We start from the raw sequence: 9,515 nt of genomic DNA, 5'->3' as shown, positions 1-9,515 counted from the left end.
TCCAGTCTGACTCTCTCTACCTTTTAATAAGGTTCTTAAACCATTTAATTTAATGTGATTATTGATTGAAGTTTAGTTTAATCTATCATCTTGCCGTTTGTTTTCTGTGTTATTTTAGATTAATTGTGTAGGCATATTTTTATTATGTTTTTTTCCCAGTGTTGACTTATTACCTATAACTCTTGGGTCTTGGCTTATTTTAGTAATTGCTTTAGGGTTTATACTGTAAAATCTTTAATTTATTGCAGTCTACCTCCAAGTAATTCGATGCACTTTCCCATATAAGAACCCTATAACAATATATTGTTTCTCTCAATACCTAAGGCCATCATCCCTTTCCTATAATCTTGTGACCCAAGTTGATCTCTGTCACTGGATTTCTCATAGTCCAGAGTTATGTAGCACAGAATGTTCAAGGGCTATTTCAGTATAATTTCGTTCTCAAATTGCATTTGCTTGAGCTTAATCTATAATCACAATTTTATTATGCTTACTCTTGCTCCTTCTACTTTCCCTTATACTACTTTGGAGCCTATCTAAGTTAGGTAACACTATGCTGAAGTAATTGGTATCAGGTTTTTGTTTGTTTTTTTCATGTTTTATTTCTGCTGAGCTAGAGATAGCTCTGGGAAAACACAGGAAGGATTCTAGGAAGTAAATGATCAAATGGGTAATTGATCAAATGATCAATGGGTAACAGTTTAAAATTTAAGTTGTCATATTTAACAAATTATACAAGTAGATTTTTCCTTTCTTAATGTCTAAGTATAGGGGCGCTTGGGTGGCTCAGTTGGTTAAGCGTCCAACTTGGGCTCAGGTCATGATCTCACGGTTTATGAGTTAGAGCCCTGCATCAGGCTCTGTGCTGACAGACAACTCAGAGCCTGGAGCCTGCTTCAGATTCTGTGTGTGTGTCTCTCTCTCTTCCTCTACCCTGCCCACACTCTGTCTCTGTCAAAAGTAAATAAACATTAAAAAAAAAAATTTTAATGTCTAAGTATAAAGAAACCTTTACTTTATAATCTTGGAGATTTTATTTTAAGATGTTTATAGAGTACATTTATATAAAATATGTGTATTTTAACTGTGTATGGTATGGACTTATTGTGGTAATCACTTTACAGCATGTACAAATACTAAATTATTATATCATATACCAGAAAATAATGTAATGTTATATGTCAATTATGTCTCAACTTTTAAAATATATGTGTATATTTATATAATTTTAATTATTTTATGGGTTAATTTCACATTTCATTCATATTTTAAAAATTGAATAATATCTTTAATTCAGTATTAGACTTTTGTTTATCATCCTAACTGTCCAGTATGAAGTTAAAAAAGAAAGTGACAAATTTTGACAGAATTCTTGACTTCCAATCATTTTTAACAGCATGTAGACATATATTATAACAACACAAATGTTTGTTTAACAAAATGTCAGATTTTTTTCCTCTGGAATTAAATATAAGCCAAGTGAACAAAATGACCCATTTTAATTTGACTTGGAATGGAAACCAGATTATAAATACCATCATGTGTATAATTTTCCAGTTATAATAAAGTGAGTAGGGTTTTTTGTTTACTTTCAGATTGACCTCAGAGTATTTCTTTTGCCTCTTGAAGTGTTCATAGTAATCATTAAATAGAACACTACATTTTCTCTATATACCAAAATTCCTCTAGAAATGTTCATGTCTGAAAGAGAAATGTTGCAGGGCAAAAACAAGAGTTTTAGGCAAGTGTAATGTCATATGGTAAAATTTCCATGAAAATAATATTTTCATGAGTAATGAAAGAAATATTATGAGCAAGTTCATAAGCATATTCCTTGGGAGGTAGTTTAAAAGGTGTAAGAATGCTAAGGATACTCCAGAAAGTAACTTCCCTTTTTCCAATTCAGACCTTATTAAGATATAAGGCTGTTTTTCTCAGTGTTTTAGGTGCAAATCCACTATCAAAAGTCACCTTGACTTTGAAAAGTTAAGAAAAGCACATTTTAATAAACCTTTAAAAACAAAGTATTTCTTGAAAGATTATTATTGCTTTTTAAAAGTTGGTATTTTTAATGTAGAACTTCCTTAGGCACACAGGATATTGTTTTAAAGGATCACAAAGTTTGATAAATGAGCGTTAAAAATTGCACCCAGATTTGTCTTAAAGAAAACACATAATAAAGCAAGATGTTAGACTATGATTGTGGAGCCTTGAAACTTAACATACTTAAAATAGATTGAAAACAAATGAGAGGGTATAAAACACATTCTCACCAAAGGGTTAAGATCAATCATAAATATCATACCAAACCAAGAATAATGGCATCATTTATTGTCTGCAGACATGTGTCTCTGTGCAGTATGAAGCTTGATCCTAGAGCTATTAGTAAGTTGAAGTTTGGCTCCTGAAATGCACTCTAGGTCAGCCAATCCATAATTATTCATTTAACGTGTCAAATCATTGACTCAGCTACACAAAGACTTGATTGATAAGTGCTGTTACTAAGACTAGTGCCAAAGGTATGCTTAGTTCAAGGTGCACGGAGTCACCACAGGATTTGACATACTGGGCCAGCTCCTGCTTAGTGAGCTGGTCTCCCATACCTTTCAGAGATGGATTAACTTTTCCAAGCCATCAGAATCCATTTTCAATTGCAGCCTGCTGGGAGACCAAAGGAAGCAGAAAAATCATTCCTTTGCTCTTAAATTGATTAAAATCTGAGTAAGAGACAGAAGCTGTACAGTAAAATCTATTATCCCTCATGGTTGGTAAAGAGTTCTAGACAACCAAATATTGTGGTCAAGAGTCCATGTATGTTTAAAGAATTAAAAATAAAAATAGAGTCTTAACTCCACATGTCATAACATAAAGCATAGTAATAAAATATATTTATAATGATTGAAAAAGCACTTCAGTATTTTAGTCTCAAAGACAACATTGTAACCAGTTGTCATATTTACCAACCAGCTTAGCCACAGTAGAAAGTGAGCCCTGATTAAAAGGGGCTGGTTCTCTGCAGCTGTACTTCAGGGAATTTCGCCACCTGGGCTTTTCCTAATCTACCCCCAAGGAGGAACCCCTCTGTGGGCAGGTCCTCAGTTATGATTCCCTGTAGTATGATTTGTTTTCTGCACCTTCATGCCCTGTGATCCCATGATGGAAACTTTTATTGGGAAGGTCCCAATATTTTGCCAGTCTCATTCTGTTCCAGATGCTGTTTTAGGTCCTCCTTTTGTTCTAAACCTAAAGCCTTCAGCCAGTGTTTGGTTAATTCCTTATTTATCCCTGAGAAATGAAGACTGTTAGCTTAGGAGGAGATTTCATGTATGACACTGCCATTTCCTTGCTTATAGAACAGAGATTTCCTGTGGCTCCATTACAAAAGACATACTTACAAACATGGGAAAGAGCTAGGGAGTAATGAGTAACCCAGGCTGATGGAGCCAGCTTGTCTCACTGCCAGCTCCTCACACTTGAACATATATGGAAGTTTGAGACTTGTACTTACTTGAAGAGTACACAGAGTACAAAATTACAATCATCATCAGTGTCATTGGTAAGAAAGCTTACGTTGTATACCAAAAACAGTACTAATATGGGGGTGATGTTCCTTGTTACTATACCCAGAAGGTGAAAGGCTCACTCAGAATTTTAGAGGAAACACATAGAACACATAGGAAAATGTTCTTCCGTTAAATAACCATCTAAAATTTAGTGCTCTAAAGTTAGTTTAAAAAAAGAAATGCCTAAAATATTGGAAAATATTTGTCGGGATTAATATCTTTGGAAGAAGTATTTATTTACACTATTTCGAGATGAACTCAAGATGGCTAAGATACTTATTGTCTTTTTCAAATTATCAACAACAGTCCACATCATAGTATTGCCTTTTGGGGCCTCTGTCATTCATAAGATGTTTACTCACAAAATGTCATGAGAAAATCAAATGCAGTGAAGGCAACATTTCATCATCATGGAAAAATGGAGAATTGTTTCCTTGTGAAAACATATTTCTGTATTAAAACAGCACCCTGCCTATCTACGGAGGAGAGAGTTCCAATCAGTAAGGCATTTAGATCCCAGTAGAAAACATCACAAAGAACATGAACAAATCATAAGAGGAAATGTAAAAGACTAAGGAACGGTTATTTTTAAAAATGTCCTTTTACAATAATAATAAAAAATACTGAGTAAAACTAAGTATCACTTCCTTCCTATAAGAGTAGCAATCACTTAACAAACAAGATAATACTCTGATCTTGCAAGGATATGGAAGATAAGAGGTGTTAGAAATGTCAATTGATAAACTCTTTATAGAAAGCAAAATGCAACTTTTTCTAAGAGCTGTAAAATGATTATGATTTTTGATGCAATAGATCTACTTATGAGAATCTATGCCAAGGAACTAATCAGAGATGGTGACAAAGATTAGTACAAAAAAGTCCTCTTCTGCATTGTTTATAATGGCAAAAAAACCCCACAAAAACATGGCCTAAATGCTCAGCAATAGGAAAATGTATAAATAAAAAATAGTAATTATATAAAAGGAAATGTGAGGAGTCATGTATACAGTTCTTTAACATTAGACACATGAAGAAATGTCCATACTCTAACATTTGGTAGAAAACAAAGCCTGTATAAAGGACAGAAAAGCATTACATAACAAATTGTATATCATTAATATATAGTATATATAACAATATATTATTAATAATATTAGTTGTATTAACATATTACTTGTATTATTAATATATAACATATACATTACAAATTTTGTGTGTAAAATGAACCACAACAGCATTTCTGATTCCTCCTCTTATTGGATGTCAGTTATTAGTTTCACCAACTACACATGCTATATCCTGAAAAAATTTGATTTTAAATGAAATAATGCCATGTTTATAGAATGCATGTTGAATATCTCTATGACATGTTTTTATCAAATGTTTTTTTAAGTCAGTACTCAGTTACTTTATACTTCCTCTGAGACTAGTGTGGAATTAGCTACATAGGCCACCATTTGGGAAATATTGGGAGAGAGAAGGAAAAACAAAAGAGAAACAAGCACTTGCATGTTGTTTTGGTATACTGGGTGCCTAACTGGCAATCTCACAGTGTCATTTCTCCCTAGCATCTCCAGGGTTATGAGGGTTGGGAAGAATTGTTTGTTTTGCTATAAAATTAGAATGAAAAATTCTACTTTGTAAACTAGATCAAAAAATTAAAAGGAGAGAATGCATGTAAAGTCAGAATGTATGCATGTAAGCATCTAAAGAGAATAAAGTAAGTCATGTGAGAATTTATCTGTACATTGCCTGGGAAAAACAAATATCAAAAACCCCAGAATATTATTCCCAGAAGCCAGATGGCTTAATGCCTTTGAGGTTATATGGTCTGGGCTCCAACCCGAGGTCTATGACTTGCTAGCTGTATTGTCTACAGATTGAGTTATTCTTTTTACTCTTTATTTTCATTTGTTAAAAATCTGCCTAGCTCTCAGTACTATGGTAATGACTAAATGATTATATATACTCTCATATATATGAGTAGAGAGCAACATTATAATGAAGACACGATCAAGGTATGGAATGCTTTATGAAAAAATGTTATTCCATTTTACAGAAAATACAAATATTATTTTATAAATCAGAATTTATAAATCTTGACTCCTCATAAATAGATGTTAATGTCATTATATATTAAAATGTTATTATTTTTAAAATTAGCATGTTAAAAACTAAACTTAATTTAACTTCATTTAAATAAGTGGAGTCTAATTGATGAAGTCTAATATTAGTGGTGAGGGATTAAGTAAGGGAGAGCAGAGGTGGGAAACATTCCAGAATTTATCTTTTTCTAAGTTGTGGAGTAACTTGTTTTATTTTCACTTATCTTTCTGTGATTTTTAAAAATATTTTCAAGAATATTTAATGGCCATGAATTATTATTATAATTTTTTAAAAAGCAACTAAAATTATGTCATGTTTTAAAGTGCATTTCTAGGTAAGGAGCCTTTCTTTAGGCCTTAGAAAGTAGCTGCCGGATGAACTGAGATGTCTTAGTGATCACTAGCACACCTGAACTTGGTCCCCTGTGTCATTCCTAATTCACAAGTCACCACTTTCTAACCCTCTTGACATCATTGTTTTCCTTGGACTAAACCAGGAGCCATAAGTGAGGGGTTGGGCTGTGTAGCAGGTTGAATGGTGGTCCCCCAAAAACGATATGTCCATATCCTAACTCCTAGAACTTGGGAGTGTGACTTTACTGGGGGAAAAAAAGTTGTTTGCACATGTAATTTAAAATCTCAAGGTGAGGGGCGCCTGGGTGGCGCAGTCGGTTAAGCGTCCGACTTCAGCCAGGTCACGATCTCGCGGTCCGTGAGTTCGAGCCCCGCATCAGGCTCTGGGCTGATGGCTCAGAGCCTGGAGCCTGTTTCCGATTCTGTGTCTCCCTCTCTCTCTGCTCCTCCCCCGTTCATACTCTGTCTCTCTCTGTCCCAAAAATAAATAAACGTTGAAAAAAAATTAAAAAAAAATAAAAATAAAAAAAAATAAAATCTCAATATGAGATCATTGTGGGTTATCTGGACTCACCTCAATCCAATGACAGGTGACAGGAGACTAAGAAGAAGACACTGATAAAGCAGAAAAGACCATATGAAGTTGGAGCCATGTGAAGTGTTGCAGCCACAAGCCATGGAAAACCCGGAGCCACCAGAAGCTGGAACAGACCAGGAAACATTCTCATTTTGAGCCTTTGGAGGGAACACGGCCCCTCCGACACCTTGATTTCAGACTTCTGATCTTTAGACTGGAAGAGAATGAATTTCTGTTCTTTGAAGCCTCCTGATTTGTAGCAATTTGTCACAGGAGACTCAGGAAAGTCATACAGGCTGCCAGGAAATTAACTCCATAAAATAACTTCTCTAAATCAATCCCAAGCGAGCCCCCTTTGTCTTTTATTTTTTAAGGCACATATCTCCTTAGAACTGCTTTGGAGAGGACTCCAAAGCTCTCTGCAAATCAGTGCTTCCTAATTCCACACATTTTCCTTCTTTGTTGATCTTTGAAACAATGGTTCTCAGCCTGTGGGTCATGGATGCTTTGGTGGAGAGTGCTTTTAAGGCCACGTGTCTGTACTCTTTCTAGGCACTGTGTTATATCAGATATATGTATTAACGTTTTGCCAATATCAGTAAATGGGGTTATTGAAACAAAAAATTGTATCACATGGTTATCAAGTTATGGTGGATAGGTAATCTCTCAGCTAATTCTCAGTTACTATCATGGGGCACCCAAATCTTTCTGACAAATAAGGGAGGTCTTCACATTGAAAAGATTGAGGCCACTGCTTTAAATTCAACACAACACCTTTCACTCATTATAGAACGAATTATTCTCTTCTGTAACAATATAGGACCTTCTTCACAGTAGTACTGAGATTATTCATTAATTATAGTGTACGATGTGTAGATAAATGAATGAACTTCACCTTCCTGTGACTTCTTATGAGAGAGTATCATATATATTTTAGGCTCCAGGGAATATAAAAATGAATGCATATTGAATTGAATTAACTGAACATTTTATACTAGATTGATAAAATAGACAGTAGTATTACTACATATTGGATCAATTTTTAGCTTTGGGAATTCAGGGCTATCTCTTTCAGCCTCGGGTTCCTAAATTGTAATACGAGCTAGTTTTATTGTGTGTGGAGAGACTAAGTGAGGTTATGTATGTGAAACTCCCATCAAAGGGCCCAGTATATGATAGATATGAGTGTAACAGCCCCATCCCTTTGTATCCTCCAGCACTCAGGTCCTTTGCATCACCAGAGTAACCCTGGGAGAAATGCTAACTCTCCCAAGCCACACGTTAATTATCATTTGGTCATGTTTGTTGCTCTTGATCAGACAATTTGCCTGAAAGGAATGTGTTCCCTTACTGAATTTTAGGAGAACATCCAGAATCAAATTAAAGTTCTTGTTGACTCGTATGTCATTAACAAGAAAGATCTGACTTTATCTATACATATCCTAAGCAATTCTAGTAACTGAAAAGTGATCATGTTTTTGGTTGGATGATGAAACATATGTATTGAAATGTACAAGCATCTTGGTTTCAGAGACAAAAGAATTGACTGACTGTAAGGCCAATGAGAAGATGGTGTGGGGTGAGGAGTCCTGTTATTTGACTCTACCAAACTCCGGGGCAGGTTATATGCTTGTAGTCTTCTTTTCAGTGAGACAAACCTGGTCTGTTTATTTGGTTTGTTTAAGTAATTAGTTGTAAAATTAGGTTGGGATTTTTTAAGCTTGTGGTAGTTATTCTTTATGGGTCTGGGCCCTGAACAAAAATATTTCTTTAAGTTTTTTATTTGAGAAGAGCTTTCTTCAGGTGAGCTCTGGCAAACACTGTAAAAATGTATAAATCTGGAATGCTGGGAAGTATAGAAAAGGGAAGGAAATTACCTCAGTTTGGCAGGAGGCACAATGTTACTTTCTTTAATAAAATGCATCCTCTGTCCTAACTAGCCCGATGCAGCCCCATTGAGCATTTCATTGTATTCTGTCACTTAGCCCTGCCGGCCAGAGAAGGCAGCTGACACTGCGTACCTGATGTTACAAAGAGCCTATGTGTCCCCACTCTGGTTTTCACATTCTTCCGAGGGTTTGAAGGGAAAGCTGCTTTGTTACTCTTCTCAAGTCCTGTCACAAATGGTCTTTGACAGGCATCCAGAAGGTCTGAGCAAGAACTGGTAGAGCTGGTTCCTGCCAGAAGTGCCACATGCATTGAGGATGGGAGGCAGGGGGCAGGAAGGGATTCTGTCTGAAAGCACCCAGTGACTCTCCCCTAGCACTGGCAGAGAAAAACCACTTTCTAGGGGACAAATAGACATGACTGGAATGGAAGGGAAGTTCTGATAGGAGGGAGGACAAAGCTTGGGAGAGCACAACGACAGGTCACAGAAGCCTCTTGATACCTTAGCTTCTGTCTAAGGGCTACATTGATATCCATGACATTCCAGTCAATCAACTGGCCAATTTTTGTAGTGGGAGAATACATCCCTATGTGTGCTTCCATGTGTTTTATCTCTAAAATTCCAAATGTGCCTTTTATCTAATGGGTACAGTGATAAGTAATGTCATGCCTGTATTATACCACACGTGGTATGTTCAGCAAATCTTTCCTACTAATGATTCCAATAATGATAATTCCACACTCTTACATGTATGCATGTTATGACTAGCACAACTGATTGTGTTTTTTTGTATTAGAATCAAAGTATTAAATATGGGCCTTAGAAGTATTTCCTAATTATTAGAACTGTGTTTAACATACTTTCTTTTTTAATATACAATGACATTCATATTTCTTGAACTCCCGGTTTTAGTCCTAGGACCTTATTAAGAGAAGTCAAATCTCTTCAGCCTCTGATAATGCAATTCAAGTAGCATATGAGTCCTTGGTTTTCCTCACAGCAACCTCCATACCTGTCAGTCTTTTCTC

General features: G+C 35.5%; 1 long non-coding RNA gene across 1 annotated transcript; it reads left to right on the top strand.

Moving 5' to 3' along the window:
• Positions 1-5,404: 5,404 nt before the first annotated feature.
• LOC121042097 (uncharacterized) lies at positions 5,405-6,937 on the top strand. The gene is made up of 2 exons (XR_005795968.1): positions 5,405-5,581; positions 6,613-6,937. It is a non-coding gene; the product is annotated as an uncharacterized LOC121042097 (long non-coding RNA).
• The last annotated feature ends 2,578 nt before the right edge of the window (positions 6,938-9,515 follow it).

This window comes from Herpailurus yagouaroundi, unplaced genomic scaffold (genome assembly GCF_014898765.1).
Source record: "Herpailurus yagouaroundi ecotype Mexico unplaced genomic scaffold, PumYag 184, whole genome shotgun sequence".
In the NCBI taxonomy this organism is placed as follows: domain Eukaryota; kingdom Metazoa; phylum Chordata; class Mammalia; order Carnivora; family Felidae; genus Herpailurus; species Herpailurus yagouaroundi.
Note: the sequence above shows the minus strand (reverse complement) of the source record. Positions and strands in the feature narration are given on the sequence as shown.